The sequence below is a fragment of the Mauremys reevesii genome, linkage group 6, assembly GCF_016161935.1.
Source record: "Mauremys reevesii isolate NIE-2019 linkage group 6, ASM1616193v1, whole genome shotgun sequence".
Lineage (NCBI taxonomy): Eukaryota > Metazoa > Chordata > Testudines > Geoemydidae > Mauremys > Mauremys reevesii.
In genome coordinates, this window is record NC_052628.1 from 104969184 (window position 1) to 104991106 (window position 21923).

At 45.3% G+C, this 21923-nt stretch overlaps 1 protein-coding gene and 1 long non-coding RNA gene across 9 annotated transcripts in view; one reads left to right on the forward strand and one right to left on the reverse strand.

Annotated features, from left to right (window-relative positions):
- Nucleotides 1–21923, forward strand: part of PTPRD (protein tyrosine phosphatase receptor type D) — a 1010945-nt gene that overhangs the window by 304571 nt on the left and 684451 nt on the right. The gene's annotated exons all lie outside the window — the stretch shown is intronic.
- LOC120407469 overlaps nucleotides 1–21923 on the reverse strand; it is a 155052-nt gene that overhangs the window by 24257 nt on the left and 108872 nt on the right. For 2 of the 7 annotated variants that reach the window (XR_005600006.1, XR_005599998.1), the window contains 2 exons: nucleotides 2067–2262; nucleotides 1827–1965 (listed from right to left, as the gene is read on the reverse strand). The exons of 3 other annotated variants lie outside the window; for them this stretch is intronic. This is a non-coding gene — a long non-coding RNA (uncharacterized LOC120407469). Of the gene's footprint in view, nucleotides 1–1826; nucleotides 1966–2066; nucleotides 2263–21923 lie in introns of those variants that run through there. 2 more of the 7 variants (XR_005600000.1, XR_005599999.1) reach the window with 1 other exon arrangement.

Sequence of the window (21923 nt, forward strand, 5' to 3'; positions counted from 1 at the left end):
TCCCCACCTGAGTCCAAGTCTCCCTTCAAAACTCCTATTCTCTCTTCTTAGGTACATCATCTCAATCCCCCACCCACCCACTCCGACGCCACCACCAGGCTTTTTGTCCCATCTCCTGGCCTCGCCAGGCCCAATCTTTCACACACATCCAAATTCCTTGCTTGATCTCAGTCTCCCCTCCTGCAGATCCCATTCTGGTTGCCTCATCTCACCCCTTCCAGCTCCCAGTTGTGTCTCCCCGCCCCCCTACACACAACAGACTTCTTGACCCAGTCTGCTTCTTTCCCCTCCCACCAAATTTAAAGGAGAGAGAGTCTCCCTGCCCTCAGTTCCCATACCTGGGACTGCAGCTCTCCATGACAGCAAGGAGCAGCAATTGTCAGGAAAATCCTTCTAGCACCTAAATCCTTAGGCGGTAGCATGTTCAGTGATGATTGAATCTTTGGAGAATTTAGCTTTCAAACCCTGAACTGAGATTTTTCAAAGGCTTATAACTTGACCCAGTGTGGGAACTTTGTCATGGAGCAGCACATGGTACATCTCTGACACCTAGGCAAGGCTCCTGGCAAATTACAAGTCCCTGCCCCCAGCCACACATGATTTAGAGCTTCTCAATGAAATGTTTGGAAAAGGTTTTTTTTAACATGGGCAAAAAGATGGTTATTTCCCCTAACATCATTCTGAAAAATGGCTGAACAGCTTTTGCTGAAATTTCAAACGTAATAATAATAGTAATTCAGCCTGAGGCAGGCACTTGGCATGGAAAATTTCAGCACAAACAAGTCAAGTTTGGCAACATTATAAGCAACTGAAAACAGGGTTTTCAAATGGGAAGTATCAGGAAATCTTAACTATAGGCAGTGCCATCAGCTCCCTGTGTAATACAATGTGAGTGTACAAACAATGGGACCCAGGCACATCCCAAGCCCACCCTGAGTAGCCCTCACCTCTCATTTACACTGAAATTAGGGGGACAGCTGGTGAAGGAGGTGACTATGCAGCATAAAGTGAACCTGGCAGACTGGAGAAACTAACTTGTAAACTTTTTCTACTCATTGGATCTATTACTCAAATGTTGTCAATCAAATGCACCTTTGAAAACCACAAGAAATATATGTACAATAACCTTTCAAGCCTGTAGACAGTGGAGAAGAAATTTCATCACCAAACGAACCAAACTGAAGAGTTTTTGTGATCATGTTTGAGATCCCAAACACAATCAGATGATTGTGATGTCCCAGTTTGCATTTGTGGGTATGGTATTTTCTGATAACTTATCAAATTTGCCTCTTTGATTCCTAAACAAGTGCCAAATTCATTTAGATTATACTAAGTGTCTGCCTCTGAAATTTCATATGCACCCAAGGGCATACTATTATAAATTTAAGCACCCCTAGGAATACCTTCCTAAAGCAGAAGTTGTCTACTGAAGAATGATCTGGCCTTCTTTGAGAGACATATTAAAGCTTATAAGTCCAATATTGAGCTTCCCACCTTCTCAGTGAAAAATGCATTTTCCTTGTGAAGTCCCTTATGATTAATGTACTACTGTAAATTTGTGCCATCAGATATTTAGCTGAGCAGATAGTATTATGCTTATACACTACAGTTTGAGTGAATCTAACAGTCTCTGCTCTGTACTCTAAATATGGTTTTGTGTGCTTTCCATGTATTATGGAAAATATTACTATATTTGGACTTTGTACTAACGATTCATGCCTTCAAATGAGTTGTTTACATTCATCGGTATTTACTATTTCTTCTGCATTGTGTGAATGACATGTGTGGGGTGTTGTTTTTTTTAATTCTACCTTTATGGGTGGAACTGTGCAATTCAGTGCAGATGGCAAAGAAACATTCAGAGACTGCCAGTGTCAAGATGCTGGTGGTCTTACAGTTTATCCAGCATCTCAGAGCCGTCAGGATGATGTGAGTGGAAGGGCTTTGGGATTGCCTCAGCTGTGACTGGGATATAAAAATACATTACAGTTTTAGCTTTGAACATTGTCAGTCCCTTTGTTTTCAACAGCTCAACACTGGAAGAAAATGTGATGAAAAGTACATACCCTCTGTAACATAAAAAGATTCAAGCAGGATCTATGAAAGACTTGTAGGATTTGTAATTGAAATAGATCTTCACCTTGGGATAACTTCAGTCTTTGATTTTAGTCTCCTAATACTTCTCCCATTATATCATATGGTCGGTGAGAGGACTTGAAGTAGTTTCCTTTCTTTTCCCAAGCGCAGGCAATTATTTCTCCTCTAATAAATAAAATACCATTATGGGACACCCACACAATGAAAAAGTGAAGTTCTTATCACTGAAGAAAGACATCTTTTGGAATTAGACCAACTGAAAGCAAAGGGAAGAACTAAAGAGTTAAAGCTTTACAATGAAGCAGCAGATGCCTATAGATCTCAAGGTTGATTGAATTTAGCTGCTCCTGTTATGAAATGTATTAGCCCTGGGCAGCAGTCTCAACTATATCCTTTATTGTGTGCTTCTGGAAGCAACACTGTTGGTAATGAATAAAATAAAGCAAGACAATAAATCAGAGCACAAATTAGAGGATTTTGCAAATGTTGTAAACTCCCTTAACTCACAATAAGTTTTGTTTATATAATGCATGAATCATTTAGTTGTCCCTTTACCTGAATTTTAAGTTAATGCTGTTTTAGCCCCTTAAATGTAATCCACACCAAAATAATATTTCATCATTTACAATACTGTTTTTTAAAAACTGTCTATATTTTTTTACCTTTTCACTCATGATACAACAGTTCATCTTGTGCATGTAAATGGCATATGCAGTCAGTTTTTAAAGAAAACTTTTACAGTTTAGTAAAGATCTTCTGTAAATTGCTCCCAGAAAAAAATAAGTAAGATTGAGCTATATATTACTAATTCAGGAGGAAAATTCTTGATTAAATCACCACACACAAACACGTACTATGACATTCAGAGTTAAGGTTAAACTTAAACCTTTGAAAGTATGGCAATAGTTAATTTAGGTCACACAAGGAACCTTAACTTGGCCTTTGTGTGCTGAAAACAAGCAAACAGTTTAGTCTCACAGAGGACCAATAACTGTAACATCTTACTTTTAATCATACTCTGGCAGCACCAAATACAGTGCTCTCTACAACCATATATAATCTGCAGAATAAAATGTAATTTACCAATTCCTGAGTAGACACCATCCATTATTAAGGTGGGAGGTAGTTCACCACTTTTTATTAATTATGTGCTACTAATTTGACAAGTATTAATAGAGCTAGTGTTTTTGTCGATATCTAACAAATCTCTTAAACCCAGATACTGAAAATTAAGGCAATAACATAAAAAATCAAAAATATGTTGACACATCACACTTCATAGTTGAGACATGTATGTATGAAACCAGTGATCTGTACTTAACGATTTCAAAATGCAACTCCAAAACTGTACAAACACAATGTTATATCCAAACTTCAGATGTCTGGAAAGACAAGTTGCAGAAGGCTGGTCAATTAGCCAATGCAATTGCTTTTCCTGGCTTAAGATATTAGTAACCTATAGATATCAACTTTATGAAGTTAGAACTTAGATAAAGTTTGTCATAGAGAGGGAAAGAGTTAAAATTGTTTAGATGGCTTATGCTATCAGAAGTTTGAGTTTCTTTTAAGTTTACCTTTAACTGAATTTCTTGGCTTTCAAAAGTTTCTCTTTTTGTTTATAGCTGCAATATTCATCTTAGTTTTATTTTTACCCTTATTTATTGATATATACTATTCTTAACTTGAACTTCAAGTGTTTTGGCTGGAATTTCCTTAGGGTTTAAATATATTGAAGAATTACCTTGTGACAAGCATCCTGATTACTCTAGCTTGGGTTTTTGATTTCATACTTCATCCTTCGCTCCATATTATGATTTCCTAAGGAGCTTTTCTTTTCATGATCCCATCATCTGTGAAATTTATTAGCTTTGCAGGTTGATAGTTTTGAGTCATTCACATCCAAACTTAAATTTAATTGTATCAGTTACACTGAAATAGGCTGGCATTATCTGCTTAAAACAATTCAGCCTGCTTGCTGACCTTGTTAAGCATAATTATTTGGTCTCCAGGTGACTCATTGCCCCACCTGAATATTTGGCAGCTGGGAGTGGTCATGAGGGAAAAACTGATCTGGAGTATGGACTGAACAATCTTGAGAGAGGAACCGTAAGAGCAGATTAGCTTGAGGAGGAAGATTGAACTGATCTCTGCTATCTTATTTCTGTTTTCTTTATTAATAAAGCCAAACCTCAGCAAAGGGATCATTTTGGTGTGTATGTACTGTGTTGGTTGTGTTTGTAGAACAGGATGACGAAGGCATCTTCTCACATGTACATTTTGAGTTTATCAGGGGAAAAGCTTATATTATGGTTTGTTGCAGTTCAACAAAATCTCAGGTCCAATTTTTGTAACTAAGGAAAATTGGAGTAGGACGAATAAATTGTTAGACGCAGACAGTAATATTTTCTTCCTATGTTGTGAATAAAAATAAAAGAAAACTGGCATCCCCATCCATTTTCTCCCCTAAATTACTAAACAGATACAGAGGTAAGCTAATGAACATCTCAATTACTGTACATTCTTATTAAATTAAAGAGCTGAACAAAACAACAACTTTTATGCTAATCTTGTCAATCCTGAATGCGCTTGAAAATAAGGTGCTCATAGGATTGAAAGTGGTGTGCAAATTTCTCCAGGCAGTCGTATCAATAAAATAACTAAGTCATAACCTGAATCCCCTTCTCCAATTTTCAAGTTAGTTTGAAACCACCAACCGTATTATATTTCTGCCTTAAAATGGACATAAGCTCTGACTAATTTATTTTTGCCCCACAGTTCTATCATATTTCCTTTCACCAATGTACACACACTCAACATTCAGTTGATGTAACATTGCTTCTGGATGTTGAATGCCTGAAGTTGAGAGAACCAGCTTCTTGTCTCAGCAGCTGCTTGTTTGTTTCTCTAGTCCTGGTGGGCTGGAATTAAGTGATCAGGGTGGAATCCATGAAGAGACATGGGTTCCTGGATGCTGAGCGTTACAACACCCAACTTATACGTACCTAGAAAATCACAGGAGCAACATTGCAATTCACAAAGCCCAATTAGCTGCCTAGGTTTCCTGTACAATGAATGGGGAAAGATGTGTCTTAGAAATGTGACCACAAAAACCAGTATGTTAGGTGGAGAGGCTCCTAAGGTAGGCAGAAAAATATATGAGTGGTCATATTTGGGTCAGATCAATGGTCCAGCTAGCCAAATATCCTTTCTTCCGACAGTGGACAGTACCAGATACTTGAGAGGGAATGAACATAACCGGCTAATTTCCAGTGATCCGTCCCCGTCTTCCAGTCCTAGCTTCTGGAAGTTGAAGGTTTAGGAATATGCAGAGAAGGGGGTTGCATCCCTGACCATCTTGGCTAATAGCCATTGTTAGACTTATCCTCCATGAACTTACCTAATTCTGTTTTGATCCCTGTTATATTTTTGCCCTTCCCAACATCCCATGGCAACAAGTTCCACAGGTTGATTGTGCATTGTGTGAAGAAATACTTCCCTATGTTTATTTAAACCTGCTGCTTGTTAATTTAATTGGGTGAGCTCCGAGTCTTGTGTTATGTGAAGTGTCAAATATTCACTTTCTCCATGCCATTCATGATTTTATAGTCCTCTGTAATATCCCACCTTAGTCATCTCTTTTCTAAGTTGAACAGTCCCAATCTTTTTAATTTCTCTTCAATTTGAAGCTGTTCCACACCCTCGCCCCAATCATTTTGTTGCCCTTCTCTGTAGTTTTCCAATCCTAATACATCATTTTTGAGATGGAACAACCAGAACTAGACACAATATTCAAGGTATGGGTGACATGTTGATAAGGAGTGTCCTAAGCCCCGCCCTCTCACAGAGAGAGACACCTAAATTCCCAGGCTGTGAGGAGATGCCTCTCTCCGCTTAGCGATCCATGAGTTTAAATCCATGTCCTGGGGTCAGGTCGCTTAAGAACCTAAGACATTTCTTGTGGGGATGAGTTAGGTACCTGTCTCGTTCCACTCAAAATAGCTGGAGGAGGCAGTAGTGGTACGCACCTTATAACTTTTAGCCCAGTCATTAAAGTACTTGCCTGGGATGCGGGATACCCAGATTCAGGAGAAAGTATTTGAACAGGGGTTTCCCACCTCTCAGGAGAATGTTCTAACCACTGAGTGATAGGATGTTCTGATGTTGGCGTCTCTGAATATCTCCTATTGAAGCTGTTCCAATGTGGATAAATAATGAGAATGATTGGAGCAGAGGGACTGGTGCCTTGCATCTCTCACCTTTTAGGCGAATACTGGGCTAAAAGTTATAAGGTGGGCAGTGGTACCACTGCCACCTCCTGCACCTCTTCTCTGGTAGCTAGATTTTGAACAGGACCCGATCTGGTGTATGGCCTCTGAGCACGCCTACCAGATTGGGCCCCACATGCAACTTAGATGGATGGATTCCTATCTTTCCACAGTTTGTGAATCACTCTGGACTTTGGGCAGGAAAATAGGTTTCCAGATCCCTAGAGGGAGGCAGTAGTTCATATATCCAGAGGCAGAAACATAGCTGCCTAGAGAACTTTTACCCTGAAAACTTGGGCATCCACAGGAGTATAGGTGCTTACATAGTTTGGCAGTGGTTTTATGTATCATAGTGGAGCCAAAACTGGGATTTAAGCACCTAAACCCATGGAGGCTAAGGGCTTGTCTACATGAACATTTAGTTTGCAGCAAGCTTGGATGTGAATTTACCCCACTCTGCCATTTCAAATCTGACTAGATCAAAGCACATTAACAAACTATTAGTGGATGTCAGCAAGGTCCACGTGGACAATTAATCTGCAGCAGGCTGGTGCGTGTAGATTCAGACCCTAGCTTGCTTAAACCTATGTGTTTGTGTAGACAAACCCTAAGTCTGGGGTTTAGGCACCCTAAATAAATTTGTGGATCTGGAACTCAATAACTATATATTCATGACAGTGTGCTAAGGGTTAGTACTTGAGCCAGCACTCTGATTACTATTAGTGCTAATTATGTTCCCCTGGAGAAGGCCTAATTAGACAGAACCTGACTACCAGGCCAGATTGGGGCTAGTGAGTCAATAAAACAATTAGCCCAATAACAGGGAAGTTGTATAAATAGTTCTGAAGAGGAGGAGAGCAACAGAGAGACAGAAGGCTGGAAAGCCTATCGAAGGGGGTCATCTGGCACCTTACCACAACCGCTTTTAGAAAACTGAGAGACAGTGTAAAGGTGTGGCGACTATGTACTGGTGGAGGGATTAAAACACTACACTGTAGTGTTTACCAGCATAAAGATCTCAGAGTAGCCAGCATCTGTGGAAATGGTGGGGGTGAGGCACCACCTTGTCACAATGACATTTAGCCTATTACTCTTATCAAACTGACATTCAAAAAGTTTTAGTTTCCCAATCAGTCACTTAACCACGGCAATGAAACGAGTTGTTTGCTGTCTTCCACAAGAGATTAGGCTTTGGCCTTCCGCCAGCCAGTCTGAGCCAGCACTAATATAATTCACAACTGGAAGAAGACAATCAATTAATCAATACTATAATTTGGAACTGACCGCAGTACTAACACTCATAGCTATTAGATTCACTGACTGACACCATTTAGGATTAATGAGGTAGCAAGAGCATACAAACTGAAGATTTGTTTAAAGCCTTTTTTGTTCTAAGCTCAAGTTGCCCATTCTATTTGGTCATTTTTTAAGTTGGATATGTCACTGTGAAATACTAATGTAAATACAAACTATTGAAAAGTGCAAATTACTTATCAGCGATGGATTAGGAGCCAACTCTTTCATAGATCAGTTTTTTGGTTTAGAATAATCTAATTCAATGATTTCAACACTAGAGTCTACATCAGAGGTGGGCAAACAACAGTCTGCGGGACCTTCCTGCCCAGCCCCTGAGCTCCTGGCCTGGGAGGTTAGCCCCCAGCCCCTCCCCCCCCATACCCTCAGATCACCGCGGTGCCGGCGCAATGCTCTGGGTGGCAGGACTGTGAGCTCTTGCCAGGCAGCGCAGCTACAGAGCCACAGCCTGACCCAGTGCTCTGTGCTGTGTGGTGGCGTGGCTGGCTCCAGCCGAGCGGTGCGGCTGCCTGTCGTGATGCTCTGGGCAACGCAGCTGTAGCACCGCCATCCACCGGTGCGCCAGGCAGTGCAGCAAGTGGGGGGAGGGTGTTGGATAGAGAGCAGGAGAGTTCGGGATGGTGGTCGGGGCGGGGGTGTGGATAGGGGTCGGGGCAGTCAGGGAACAGGGAGGTTGAATGGGGGCAGGGGACCCAGGGGGGCAGTCAGGAAGGAGAGGAGGGGTTGGATGGAGCAGCGGGGGGCAGTCAGGGGACAGGTAGCAGGGTGTGTGGATGAGGCAGGGGATCTGGGGGGGCCGTCAGGGAACAGAGGGGGTTGGATGGGGCAGGCGTCTTTGGGGAGGGGTTCAGGGGATGAGAAGCAGGGGATGGTCAGATAAGGGGCAGCGGCTGGGCCATGCCTGGCTGTTTGGGGAGGCATAGCCTTCCCTAACTGGCCCTCCATACAATTTCCGAAACCCGATGCGGCCCTCAGGCCAAAAAGTTTGCCTACACTGGTCTACATGGTACCGCACAGTAGAATATAAAGCCTATCTTGAAACTCTCACTTCTTTGTAGTGTTATTTTGGTACTCCTTAATTTAGACATCTGCAACAAAAATGTATATTCTTTGGCTGAAAAATAACATAAGGACAAGTAAGCAAAGCAATTTAAACAGTGAAAGTTTCTAATTCCTCATGTGACTCATGCAGTTTATTCCAATATTATTCTAGGCTCTGTAGTATTTTACATGTGACGGGAGTCAACGTGTCTCAGTCCTTGCTGACAGTGTAATCAAGCCCATATGAGTTCACACTGACAAGAACGTGGCTACTTGCAAGCCCCTGGCTGGTTATCAGGATTTCTAGTTAAATAGAAATTGGTTAGCTTATCAGTAACTCTCATTACACTATGTGTGCTGTTGCTTTTGTAGTTGTTCATGTCTCTGCTCTGAGCTCCACAGCAGAGGATGAGGACTTCTCAGAAGAGCTGGACAAGAGCCTGGAAAGCATTGCCCTAGTGAACAGCATTGTCTTTCCACGAGACCTAAACCTGAGATTACATTCTAATATTCTGATTTACAGCATGGTGGTTGTTGACAAAGTTAACTAAGATTAAACAATGCCTGACCTGCAAAAAGCTGCAACTTTTTAAGGAATTGGAAAAGCATACCTTTAGTTTCAGATCACTGATGTGATAGAGCAAGAACTGCTAGAGTATTCAAGGGCATGCACAAAGGAAGGCAAGTATGGGCACAGGCCCATTCAATAATTGGCAGGGGCACAGAACTCCTCTGGCCCCGGGGCCCCGGCGGGGAGAGCAGTACATGCCCCTTCAAAAGCGGTCATATTTTTATTGTTGTGCATGATTTGATTTGAAAGACAATGATCCCCCTGTTTCTTGCAAAAGTTCTGATTGTCCTTATTTCATTGAAGAAAATTCTACAAAGAGTGGTTGATACTTTTAAACAAAATTAATTGTGGGTTGTCTAAGATGAACTCTGATCCTAAATGCTTAAAATTCTGTTCAGTCCACCAAACAAATTAAGCAAAACAACACTCAAATAGTTATCTTGGTGATTTTTCTATTAAAAATTTTAGGTGCTCAAGGCTTGCCTCCTCTTGACGCCTATCTAATTAGAATTTACAAAGACGTGTAGGAAATAACTAACAAGTTGCCAAAATTTAAACTAAATTGTATCAGTGTCTATAATACTGTAGTCCTTTAATGTGGATTGCATTCCTGTCCATACTTGTATAGCCCTCAAGCATATATAGATAGATATACACACACTATCTACTAGGACCATGCATGATAGAGAGGCATCAGCATGAAAAGTGCATGTAATGGCTGTGATTTTTATGTAAGAATGTGGATGCAGTATTGCCAACCTCAAATATTAAAAAAAAAATTGTCAGGCCCCCCAAAATCATATTAGTTTTTAAAAAATTATTATAAACTTAGGTTTTCTCCCCAATTATGTAGGCTAGAAACCTTTTAAATGAAAGATAAGGTTTTCATATAATTTACTTCTTTCCAGGAGCTGAGACATTAGGTAAATCAAATATCACAAAACTCATGATAAAGCCACAAGAGCTGGCAACACTATGGGTGCGGTTATAGAGAGCAAAGATCATTCTCCATCATGGACAGCATGTGACTCCAAGGCTGGGCATGAGCACTAGAAGGTCCCTACAAGTAGGGGGATCACTGGCGCCTGGACTGTGGCCCCGCCCCCTTATCTACCCCAAGGCCCGCCTCCGCCCCCAGAAGCCCTGCCCACTCCACACCAACTCCACGCCAGGCCCCTTCCCCAATGACCCCCCACCCCACAGCTTGTGCCTCTTTGCCCCCTGCCCTGAGACCCACCTACCTGTGCCTCTCCACCCCGAGCAGCAGGTGGGGGGGGGGCCTCGGGGCAGAGCGAGGGTGTGGCTATGGCCTGGATGCCCATTCGGTGGCAGCACTCCAAAGGTGGCGGGCTGGCACACCTCCTATTTGGGAAGGCTGAGCCACCCCTGGCCTCTTATACCCGCAGCCCATTTCCTCCATTCTGGAAGGCAGGTAGTTGGGCTGCAGGGAGCTGTGGGCTGCAATCATACCACCAAGCTCTGGTTGCTGTTGTTTTAGAGTTCTGTAATTCTTAAATAAAAACAGTGTATGTTAAATACAAGTTTGTGATGACTAAATAAGGAGATCAACACAAAAAAGTACTGGTACTCTAAGCATTCACAGATGCATAATTATAAGGGAAGTAGGGCCCCACAATAATGTGATAATCTAGCCTGACCTCTCATATAACACAGGCCATAGGACTTCGCTGAATACATTATCTCTCTTAAAATCCAGATTGGATTTTTTTCTTTAATCCTGGTGGTCCAAAATGGCACTGACTTTTCTGAACTTGCAGATGATAAACCATAGGAGGGGAAAGCGGCGTTACAGTAAATGACTATAATTACTTTGAATGTGATTAGCTGATAGAACTGTGAAGCAGTATTCCTTACTCCATTATTTTATTGTAAATAGCCAGTATGCCCTTCCTCTGGTTCCTTGTAAAGAGAAACTTTTATTAGAGTGGGAAACTGAAGCTGTGTATGATGACCATGAACCAGTCCCTTGCATACACTTGGGTACACAAGACTAAAGCTTTTATTGGAAAATGGATTGCTGCAGGTAGCTCAGAAGGCCTAATTTACAGATTACCTCATTTCCTTTTCAAAGACAATAAAGTCAGCCATCCAGGCCAATGGCAATGTTTTAATCTGTGCACACATACAAATCCTTTCTACCTGACTCTGCTGGTACTGTAGCAACTATATAGGATTTTGAACCTTAAATCCAAAACTGTGACTTCTGGAGGGAGGCAAACCAGGCAAAATAGGGCACTGACAATGGCTCCTCTATTCCCTTGGAAACCTCCTGACCCCTGATTTTTTTTTTAAATGTCCTGCTGATGAGCACTCATAAGGGAATGCCCTGTCCACTTAGGGATTGAAGGTCTGCTGAGAAGTCAAAGGGAACAGCTATGGGGAGCAGGGTGTGGTTGCAGAAGCAAAATGTGATGTGCTTGAAAAGTAGTCAGCAGCAATGGAGCTTGTGTAAGCTGTGCTTATTTTTGGATATTTAATGGTCCCTGGTCTGAGAGAGTAACATTGACTGGTAAATCTAGTTATCATCCAAACCTAATTACCCTTCCCTTGCCAAGTGTAGGTTTTTGGAGGAGGTAGGGTAGATAATTGTTCTTGAAAAAATTGATCAGAGTGAAAATGAAATGAAGGCGAAGAGATATACAACAAATAGCTCTTTACATGGTAACCCAGTTAGAATCCCCAGTAGTAAGACATACTGGTAATAGAGTTACTTGGAGCAGACATTCTAACTGTCTAATGGTTAATCAGTCATATAACAAAGACAAGTTCTCCTCAAAATCCTCAGATTATCATCACAAAACCACATAGTCCATCGTATGGCACATTCAGCAATGTTCCTGTTCTTTTGAATATTGACTGTAAAAATGGCCTTGCAGGATTTTCTGGTTATTGTGTTGCAGTTATTTCCTTATCAATGTGTTCTGTTTACAAGTAAAAAGATGATATTTTCCCTAACAGTTGGCCCCAAAAACTCAAGTCTGAATCCAAAAGTTAATCTAGGTTCTTTCTTTGCCACATATTACTGCCAGTAAAAAAGGATCTGCATGCCAGGTATTCCTTTAATGATGCCCGTGGAATTGTCTTCACATTAAGTTTACAATGATGCCTGTGCAACTCTCATTCCCAGTAGGGGGATTAGACAGGTGTAACCGACTGATTTTTGTCATTGGAATTCATTTAACAACTCTGTTGATGACACAGTAGAAGGAATAGAATCCAGTCATTCACGCTTAGCTGCACTGGTTCTGCAGCGCAAACAGGAATTTTAAATAATAATAATAATGTACAATCAGCTCTGAAGTCTAAATAAACCCCAGGAAGCCATTCTGTTGAATAAGATATCATTCTTCTTCGAGTGCTTGCTCATATCCATTCCATGTAGGTGTGTGCGCGCCGCGTGCACATTCGTCGGAGACTTTTACCCTAGCAACTCAGTGGGTCGGCTGGGCGCCCCCTGGAGTGGCGCCACCATGGCCACGGATATATATACCCCAGCCAACCCACCCACTCCTCAGTTCCTTCTTACCGCCCGTGTCGGTCGTTGGAACTGTGGAGTGCAGCGTAGCTGACCTCCACCTCCCTAGCATTCTCTCAATTTTCTATTCTATTTGTGTATATAGTTCTCTAAGTTGTTAATTTAGATAGTGTAGTTAGTTCTAGTTGATTAGTTAGAGTTTAGTTAGTTAGTCGGGTTCTGGGCTTAGGCCCTTCCCGCCCCGGGGCCGGAGCTCATGCCCGGCTCCCCAGGATTCAAGCCGTGCTCGGCTTGCCATCGCCCGATGCTGACGGGGGATCCATGTTACTCCTGCTTGAAGTGCCTGGGGGAGTCGCACTTAACAGCTAAGTGCCCGATTTGTAAGTCGTTCAAGCCTCGTACAAAGAAAGAGAGGGACATTAGACTTAAACAACTCCTCATGGAGGCGGCTCTAACCCCTCCGTCCTCAGCACTGAGCGCTCCCCCTTCCGAACCGAAAAGCGGCTCTTCGGCACCGGGCCGAACCGGTGCATCGTCTACTCCTCGGCACCGGACGCCTGCTTCCAAGTCAGGCCACAGCCGCTCGCTCTCACCGCAAGTGAGAAAGCCTAAGACCCCTGCCGACCCGGCACCGCCCGTGGTGCGGCAAGAGGGCACGGCTCCAATGCACCGGCCAGTGCCTGCAGCCACGGTAGTGTCTGCTGAGCCGTTGCCGTCGACTCTGGTTCGCCAAGGGCCGTCGAGTCCAGCACCTATCTCCCCGGCACCCACCGCGGTTGAGTTGATTGTCCCATCCACGCCAGAAGTCTGTGAAGTGGCGAGGGACTTGATCGCGATCTCGGATGCGGCACCGCCGCCACCGCCGGTGCAGGTAGTCCGATCGCTTGGAAAGCCGGCCCTGATCCATCCACCTTCAGTCGGTGCCCTGGACCGGCACCGCTCCTGATCACGGTCCCGTCGCCGTTCAAGATCTCAGCACCGTTCACGGTCGTCCCGCCGTTCGCAGTCCCGGCACCACTCCTTGACACGACGCCGGTCAGACTCGCGGCACCTTTCCTGTTCCCGGTCACCTTCGTATTACTCTCGGCACCGTTCCAGGTCTCGGCACCGTTACCGGCACCGCTCCACTCGGAGCCGCTCTCGACGCCGAAGCTCTCGGTCACGGTCGACCTCCCGGCACCGTCCAGGTCGCAGGTCCCGGACCAGATCGCGGCACCGGAGTACCTCACGGCACCGTTCCCCGGCGCGCAAAAGCACCAGATCGGTGGGAACATCTGCCCAAGGCCTATCTGCTCCACCGTGGCCTTCTCGACACCCCTCGGCTTCGTCCCGGGCAGGTAGCCTCTACTCCCAAGATCGGGAAGCAGATGTGCCGGAGGCTTTATTCCAGGACTCCCACTCTGAATCGCAAGCAGTTCAGCAGTGGCCTTTTTGGACACCTTGGGCTTACCACCAGGCCCAAGGGGCTCCCATAGTTCCATCTCGGACGGTCCCTGCCGAACGTTGGGCCGCAGAGGCAACAGTGAGTCGCCCTCCGCCAGCTGGTACGGATGTTCAGCCACCTCCTACCACCACCTCACCTGAACACCTGGAGCAGGAGCATCAACAGGAGGAGCTCATCCAGGAGTTCCTCTTCTTCCTCACCAGACGAGGCGGTGGCGGGCGCGTCGTCCATGAGCCCACCCCCATTGGACCTTGCTGCACATCAAGACCTCCTCAGACGAGTGGCACTCAACATTAACATTGAGATGGAGGAGGTCGCACAGGTTGACGACCCGGTCTGCAGCATTTTGTCGGCAGATGCGCCTACCAGGGTGGCTCTACCCTTTATCAAGACCATCCAGGCAAAAAAGGATAAGTTGTGGCAAACGCCAGCTTCTATTCCACCGACAGCGAAAGGAGTTGAGCGGAAATACATGGTGCCATCCCAAGGGTATGAATACCTTTATATGCATCCGCCTCCTTCTTCTCTGGTCGTTCAGTCGGTTAATGACAGGGAGCGTCATGGCCAGCCGGCCCCCACGCCAAAATTGAAAGAGGCCAGGTGTATGGACCTTCTGGGCTGTAAGGTATACTCGGCGGGCGCCCTCCAGCTGCGCGTAGCCAATCAGCATGCCCTGCTGAGTCGTTACGACTTCAACACCTGGACTGAAATGGACAAGTTTCAGGAATTGCTTCCCTCGGATTCCTGCCAGGAGTATAAAGCCTTCCTAGATGAAGGGAAAAAGGTGGCAAGGACCTCCTTGCAGGCTTCCCTTGATGCGGCGGATTCCGCGGCCAGGTCTATAGCGACCGGAATCACCATGCAGCGCATTGCCTGGCTCCAGGCCTCCACTCTTCCACCCGAGCTTCAGTACACCTTGCAGGACTTGCCCTTCGAGGGCAGTGCCTTGTTCTCGGACAAAACCGATTCTAGACTCCAGAACTTAAAAGATGGCAGAGTCACGATGTGCAACCTGGGTATGCACACTCCCGTAACCCAGCGACGCACCTACCGCCCTCAGCATTTCTGTCCGTACTTTGTACCCCGACGGGGTCAGGATTTCAATAGACGCCGAGGGCGAGGAGCCCGTAGACGATATTCGGGCCCTCAGTCCGGCCAGAATCGCGGCTCCTCTAAGCCGCAGTCGGACCCAAAGTCGTCCTTTTGAAGGTGCGCCCAGGGGCAGCATACCTTTTCCTGTCTCGGATCCTTCTTCCACTTTTTCCAACCGCCTCTCTTATTTTTTCCCGGCGTGGTCCCTCTTGACCTCAGATGTCTGGGTTCTGTGCACTGTGAAGCACGGATACCACCTCCAGTTTGCTTCACCCCCACCTTTCCGCCCTCCCTCCCAGTCCCTCTTCAGGGACCCCTCTCACGAGCACATCCTTTTACAGGAGGTCCGAACGCTCCTCAATATCGGAGCGATAGAGGAGGTTCCACGGAACGACTGGGGCAAAGGCTTTTACTCCCGCTACTTTCTGATTCCAAAGTCAAAAGGGGGTCTCAGGCCGATTCTCGACCTAAGAGACCTCAACAAATTTCTAGTAAAGTTAAAGTTCCGCATGGTCTCCCTAGGGACCATTATCCCTTCCTTGGACCCTGGGGACTGGTATGCTGCCCTCGACATGAAAGATGCTTACTTTCACATAGCCATCTTTCCTCCACACAGACGATACCTCCGCTTCGTAGCGGGCCATCACCATTTCCAGTTTGCAGTCCTACCCTTTGGCCTCTCCACAGCACCTCGAGTCTTCACGAAGTGCATGGCGATGGTGGCCGCCCACCTCCGTCGCCAAGGGCTCCACGTGTTCCCCTACCTGGACGATTGGCTCCTCAAGGGGGCCTCTCAAGAACAGACCGCGGAACATGTGCAAGTGGCACTGGCCCTGTTCATGAATCTCGGCCTGTTGCTCAATACGGACAAATCCATCCTGGTTCCTACACAGCGGCGGACTTCATAGGAGCAACCTTGGACTCCACTCGGGCCAAAGCCTGTCTCCCTCAGCCAAGGTTCCGGGCGTTGACGTCCATTGTCCGCAGCCTTCAGGCTTTTCCTACGACCTCGTTCCTCACTCTGATAGGACACATGGCGGCGTGTACGTTCGTCACCAAATACGCCAGGCTTCGACTCTGCCCGTTTCAAACATGGTTACATTCGGTGTACTGCCCGGCCAGAGACTCGTTGGACACCCTGGTCACCGTTCCATTGAGTGCACTTCGGTCCCTCGACTGGTGGCTGAACCCCTCCACGGTCTGTGCGGGGCTGCCCTTTCACCCACCCCAACCAATGCTGTCCTTGACGACAGACGCGTCTTCTCTCGGCTGGGGAGCCCACCTAGGTCATCTGTGCACCCAGGGCCTATGGTCACCAGAGGAGCTCTCCCTCCACATAAACGTGCGGGAGCTCAGAGCAGTTCGCCTAGCCTGCCAGGCGTTCCGCAGGCCTCTGTCCGGCCGTTGTGTCTCCGTCCTTACAGACAACACAATGGCCATGTACTACATAAACAAACAGGGCGGGACTCGTTCCTCCCCGCTTTGTGCAGAGGCCATCCACTTGTGGGAATTTTGCCTGGCTCATGCGATTGACCTGGTGGCCTCCTTTCTCCCGGGAGTTCGGAACACTCTCGCGGATTGATTGAGCAGATCCTTCCTGTGCCACGAGTGGTCCATGAGACCGGACATTATCCACGCGATCTTCCGCAAGTGGGGCTTTCCCCAGGTGGACCTCTTCGCGACACGCGCGAACAGGAAGTGCCAAGCGTTCTGCTCGTTCCGGGGGCACTCTCCAGGGTCGATCTCAGACGCGTTCCTCATCCAGTGGACGCACCAACTGCTTTACGCGTTCCCCCCCTTCCCTCTAGTCCACAAAGTTTTGTTGAAGCTCCGGCAAGATGGGGCTCACCTGATCCTGATCGCCCCAGCATGGCCCAGGCAACCGTGGTACTCCACGTTGCTCAGCCTTTCGGTATCCCCACCGGTCACCCTCCCCCTCTGCCCGGACCTCATAACACAGGAGCACGGGACTCTTCGCCACCCAGACCTTCCCGCTCTCCACCTCACGGCGTGGCTCCTGCGTGGCTAGACGCCTCTGAGCTACGCTGCTCCGCCCCTGTGCAGCACGTCTTGCTCAGCAGCAGGAAACCTTCCACTCGGTCCACATACTTGGCCAAGTGGAAGTGCTTCTCGTTATGGTGTGAGTCACGTTCTTTGGTACCCATGGAGGTTCCCGTTCCGGCCATTTTGGACTACCTGTGGTTCCTTAAGCAACAAGGCCTGGCTATTTCTTCCCTGAAAGTGCACTTAGCGGCCATATCCGCCTTCCACCCTGGCGAACGTGGGCACTCAGTGTTCTCTCACCCGGTGGTGATTAGATTCCGCAGGGGGCTGGAACGCCTCTACCCTCCGGTCTGTTGCCCCGCCCCTACCTGGGACCTCAATCTGGTACTGCCCAGGCTCATGGGGCCACCCTTTGAGCCGCTGGCAACCTGTTCTCTTCTCTACCTTTCATGGAAGATGGTTTTTCTGGTTGCCATTACTTCGGCCCGCAGGGTCTCCGAGCTACAGGCCCTGACTGTAGACCCTCCTTACACGGTCTTTCATAAAGACAAAGTGCAGCTAAGGCCGCATCCCGCTTTTCTGCCTAAAGTGGTTTCGGCCTTTCATACTAATCAGGACATCTTTCTCACGGTCTTCTGCCCAAAGCCTCACGCATCTCCACGAGAGCAGCGCTTACATTCCTTAGATGTCCGCAGGGCACTTGCCTTCTACATTGATCGCACCAGGCCCTTTCATAAGTCCCCAGCTCTCTTTGTGGCAGCGCGGATTGTATGGCCTCCCTCCTCCTCCACTCAGGATTTCTTCTTGCTGGCTCACAACCTGTATCCGCGTGCTGACTTGACCCCATGTTCGGGGGCGGCCCACTCTGCCCCCATTCCACGAGGCTCAGCTCTCTCCTTCCCCCTGCCTCGCGCATCCGCGATCCCAGAGGAGAGCAGAGCAGCCAACCTCTGCACACCGCGCACCGTTACCCTGCAGTGTGTGCGCAGAGTGCAAGACGATGCTGCACAGGTAAGGCTTGGGAATCATCTACATGGAATGGATATGAGCAAGCACTCGAAGAAGAAAAGATGGTTACTCACCGTTGTAACTGTTGTTCTTTGAGATGTGTTGCTCATATCCATTCCACACCCATCCTCCTTCCCCACTGTCGGAGTAGCCGGCAAGAAGGAACTGAGGAGTGGGTGGGTCGGCTGGGGTATATATCCGCGGCCATGGTGGCGCCACTCCAGGGGGCGCCCAGCCGACCCACTGAGTTGCTAGGGTAAAAGTATCTGACGAATGTTCACGCGGCGCGCACACACCTACATGGAATGGATATGAGCAACACATCTCGAAGAACAACAGTTACAACGGTGAGTAACCGTCTTTTATTGCCTTATTGTAACAGACGCTGTTCAAAGTACAACCATACTTTGAAATAGCGCTCATTGTAACTGATGAGGAACTTAAGCTGCCATAGTTGGGTCCCCAGACCAGCTCTATCAAATCAAGAGTTACACTGGAATTATGACTACACAGTTAGACTTCTGGAAAGCCTGGAGAAAGTGGTGCTTGCTGTAGCAGGTCCAACAGGTGCTGTGTATTCTTATCTCAAATGCCTATATTTTCAAGTATTTCCTTTATTAAACTGCACTCTCAATAGCACAATACCTTATTTTAAAACATTGGCTCTTGCACGTCCATTAGTATCAAGCTGTGTCTTTTTTATATGGATAATATTTTCAGAATAATATAAAATTTGATCTTGCTGCAGATGTCACTATGCATCCAACCTGTGACAGACATGTTATGAGACAAAGAATAATGTCAGACTCAGTGGCTTTCATTGCCGAACTAGAAGCTCTCTATTCCAGAAAATATATAGCATTTTGGTATATCTTTACCATGTTTCCAGTAATAATAATAAATAAACCCTCTTCTGTCTGGCTAGAGGCCCACTTAGTGGACATGTAAGAAACATAATTATGAAGAGAAACATTGGCATACAATAAAAAAGAAAATGTTAAGCTATAAATTATCTTAGTTTCTGAGGACCAGAGCACGGCATATACTTTCTACCTCTTCACTTCACTGAAAGATTTGAAACCATGTTGAGAATGCTATTATAGTACATCTCAGGGTTGTGGTTGTCCTCTTTCGTCACTTGATTACTTTTTTATAAGCAATGATGATCTTGAAACCAATGTCAACTTGTAAGATAAAGTTAAGATGGTGATTAAATGGGAAATTAACAGCTATCACCTCCTGTCGGTGGCAGCGGCGAACCTTCCTTTTGGAAATTAAGAGCCTGTCTTAATCACAATGTGGATGAGATAAAGCAGGGTACTTCTGGGTTGCTTGAAGGAATCGTGAAAATGAAAGGAAACGTAGCAACCTGGACATAGAAAATATATATTTATTAAGGCTGTTGTGAAAGACATGAGTGCTGTGTCCCAAAGTTGAAAGTAAATACATTCTCCTTCTTAGAGGAAAGGACCACAGCTGTCTGATCTCACTGCAGTGGGACTATTTGTGGAGGAAGATACTACTCAGTTTGAGCAAGGGTATCACAATCTGGCCCAAAGTCGATAAACCCTCAAGAGTTCTCTGTTCCAGCTTTATGGCTAAAATGTCTGTTAACATAAATTACACGTGACATTGGCAGCTGGAAAGAACTAATGACAAGCTACATAGAGTAACTCGTCAAAATGTGAATTCTCTGCAAGTTGTTTTGTATTTACTACATTTTAACCAATATCTATATCTGGATGTTTAATAATATTTGTAACGACAGTGTGCATGCTAAAATAAGGGCAATCAAATTGCATGCTTCTGGGGGTGAGCTGGTCATGTGCAGGGCTGAGAGAAGGATTTTCTTCTCCTGTATCTTCCACACTGTTATGTGGATGTTTTGCAGCTTTCTGGAAGCATCAGGTTCTGACCACTGCCAAAGGCAAGATGGTAGACTGATAACAGTATTTCATTTTCACCCTTTCTCCCGTGCAACCCTTATTAGTGGGGAAGGATCCCAGTCAAAATCCATAAAACTGCTATCTAATCCTCCATCAAATCTCGCCTCAGAAGTCACCTCTTCTGTAATTAATGTAGTAAAGTACAAGTACAGACTGGTAATGGCTAGTCAGGCTAGTGATCACTGTTACTGCAATGCCAATAACATTGCACATCCTCTTATATTTGTTACTCCACCCATTCATTTATTGGTTACATGTTATCTTTTAAATGTAAAGCTTTTTAGGTTTGGGACTGTCATATGTCTGTACAGCACCTTGCACAATTGGGGCCTAACCTGGTCAGTGGTTTTTAGATGCTACTGTAATATGAATCTTATATAATAAATTTCAGTAAAGGAATAGGCTCAGGGAATTAGATCACACACATAGCATGAACTAAATTCCTATAAAAGGGACTATAAACAACCTGGGAGAATAAACCATATTTTCTGAAGGAGCGTTCAAAGTTGTAACTTCACATTCCATAGCATCTTGTCTCCAAAATTTGCAAATGGGTTTTGAATAAACTTCAATCATTCTCTGACATTTTGCCGTAAAGAGAAATTTTGAATTTTTTTGTGGGCATGTAGAAATTTTTAGACTCTGTAATCCCAGTTCATGCCAGCTGTAACTCTAGTTCAACCCATTTAGGAACATCAGGGATAAGTATGGGACCCTGTGCTCTTAATGTAATTAGTTCTGCAGTCACAACAAGCTAGAGGAATCGTCTGAGGGCCTATTGAGGCACCAGCATTACTGGTCAGATTTAGAACAGAGTGAGGAGAAAGCAGTTGACTTTTGCAAAGAGAGTTCTCAGCTTGTGTTACTGGACAAAAAGACCACTGAATTTATTTCAAAGTTTTGAGCTGGTTGTATGTTTTTTTAAGACACTAGATACCAAAATTAGTTTTTCATAGTATTATGAAGCTTTCATTTTCCCAGGATTTCTAGCTCAGATATTTTGGATGCAGTCCAGAGCAAAATATGCATTTTTAATTTCCATCATACCTAGAATCTTAAACTTATATAGGTGGGGTTTTTTTGGGGGGATCATTTAAGTAGTTAATGACCAAAATTTATAAAAGCCCTAGGAATTTTTTTTTCTCATTAAAAGAATGCAAATATGAATAAATGGAACAAAGATCTTGGGCAGACAACTTGATCAGAAGATTGGAAGAAAATATGCAAATATGTATCTACAGTAAATGTTCAGTCTCCTGGGGAGAAACAGACTGCAAGCTGCTGTTATGTACTTATGTTTCCTTTGTTAAAACTAATGTAAGAGGCAATTGCTTTTCTTTTATTTATGTAAATGGGGAGATTGTTCACCATATGGATGGACTTCTCTCTACTTATGGCAATTCTCCCTCTGCTTGTAATACATCAGAAATTTTAGGAACGGGGGCACCAGAACAGTTATCTGAACTGACCCAGCTTTTGCACTAAAGAACCCTAAATTTCTTATATTGGATGGACAAGTTAATATTTATTGTTTTCTAATTTGGGAGGGGAGAAGTTTGCTTTGCTAAAGACCATAAGAGAAATACTGAAATGCCATAGAATACCCACAATGAATTTAATTCCAGGGACATCTAGGAAATATATG